We start from the raw sequence: 2262 nt of genomic DNA on the forward strand, positions 1-2262 counted from the left end.
GTGATAAAAAAGGTAAAGTTACCCCTGTAAATGTGCACACATGCCATGAAGGCATATGGGAGTGATGTGGAGGTGCCAGTGGCAACAATGAAATCTGTAGAGCATGGCTGTAGGAGTCGTTCCATACGAAATCAACACAGCCCACAACCTGACCATCTCAGATTTTCATGAAATTTGGGGAGTTGAAGGTATGCATGGAACTTGGTAACCATGAAAATTTTGAGTCTCATTTGTCTTGTAATTGTAAAATTATTCAAGGTCAAAGTTCACAGAAATTACCCTATCTGAGCTCCTTTAGCTATACATACTAATTGTGCAGAGAATGGAACAAGCTTTCCAATGATATGTACGAGGATGAATCAAATATAAATGGGAATTTCTTTCGTTCGGCCATGGAAGGTTGGTACAGCCCTGTGGCCTTGAGGTTGATGATGGTGGGTGTGTGTGTAGAGTCTGTTCCCTCCCTGGAGTCCTTGCCACCTCCACATCAGTCAGTAGCACGATGAGTGAGCAAGGGGTAAAAGCGGCAGAAATTTTGACTAGACTTTTAGCTCAGTTTGGGGAGTCCACCCTTTCAAAGACCCATGTTTATGAATGGCACAGCATTTTTTGGGGAAGAGCAAGAAAGTGGAAAATGAAGGACATCAACGGTGAGTGAAATTTCCTTCTGCAATGGGCATAAGTTTTGGTAGTGCTCACAGGATGATTCATGACAACATGGGCTGCCAAAAAATCGACTCCTGGAAAGTGTTAATGCTGCTTATCGGACCAAATGATGTGGCACACCCATCAGAAATGTTCTACTGCAACACATGACAAACTGGAGGAGATTAGTTGGATATCACTTGAACATCCTCTGTACAGTCCAGACTTATCCTCCTGTGACTACCATTTGTTTGGGCCACTGAAAGAAGAAGCGCTGGGAGGTAAGCATTTTGATGATGATGCAGAAGTGGAGGAGTTCGTGTGGAACTGACTGTGCACACGTCTGTCGACTTTCTGGGAAAATGGGATTGCCAAACACACTTATCTGCTGGTAAAAGTGAATTTCACTTGCAGGGAACCTTTAAAACCTCAAAACACGACATCGCCAAAGATCGTGAAAAACATATATTTGGCACACCATGCAATACTCTAAAAAATGAAACTGGGACTGCAATGGGATCAGAAAATAGAAAATAATATGTATAACTATGTGCCTGATAAGGGCCTCATTACAATGTGCTGGGGTGTCAAAAGTCCCTTAACACCACCTATAAAATGTAAAGGAGTTATGTTGGGTACAATTGGTCATCATAGAAACATGTTAGTCCCAGGAGGAACCATAGTTGTGTGTGTCAAGCAGAGATCCGCCATTTTGAACTCGACTGAAACATTTTTACTTACGTGAAATTTTGAAAATTTCGCACTTCCGCATTGCACAAGTTAATGGTTAAATCCTATTAATTTCGAAGATTCACTGTCTTCATTCACAAAAGGGTACGGCGTTTGAAGCCGAGATGGTACTGTGTCACTGCATTGTTTGTTCCCGGGTGCGGTAGTTACGATTTCTCCCGTTCAGCGGCGTCGTCTGCTTCCTGTTGTCAGGTGGCATTGCCGGGTGGTGGTTTTGGGGGCTGGGCTGTGCTGCTCAGCATGGTGCAGTTCCTGTTCCCCGCGTGGCTGGAGGGAGATCGAGTATGTGCACCGCATCTTTCTTTTTCAGATCGGGGAACTTTCTGAGGACAGGGAGCCAAGTTGGGTGTGCCTGTCCATTGTCCAGGTTCAGTGCTGGTTTCTATTGGATGATAGCATGGGTTTCTTTGACAGTGTTTTCTATGATAGAGCCGGTTGGGTGAAGTATGGATATGGAGGAGATGGTGTGGTTAGTGGAGTGGAGGTGTTAAGAGAGGTCTGATTTTGGTGAGTCATTTTTGGCATCTTTTACGTGTTCGTTAATCTGTTCTTGGACAGTGCGGATGGTTCTGCCAATGTAAACAAGAAGCAGACGACACAAACCAGGATGCGCACGCCGTACTCTTTTGTGAATGGAGACAGTGGTTCTTCGAAATTAATAGGATTTAACCATTAAATTGTGCAATGCAGAAGTGCGAAATTTTCTAAATTTCACGTAAGTAATTTTAAACTGCGTTTACTGCATCCATCATGAAACATTTTTAATGGAAAGGGCATGATGTGATATCAAATCAGGCTAGAATTTCACGAGAAGTGCAGTGGCGAAGGTATTTCCAACGTATCTTTAACCAACAAAGAAGTTAAGAC

The sequence above is a fragment of the Lepisma saccharinum genome, chromosome 3, assembly GCF_977018435.1.
Source record: "Lepisma saccharinum chromosome 3, izLepSacc3.1, whole genome shotgun sequence".
Lineage (NCBI taxonomy): Eukaryota > Metazoa > Arthropoda > Insecta > Zygentoma > Lepismatidae > Lepisma > Lepisma saccharinum.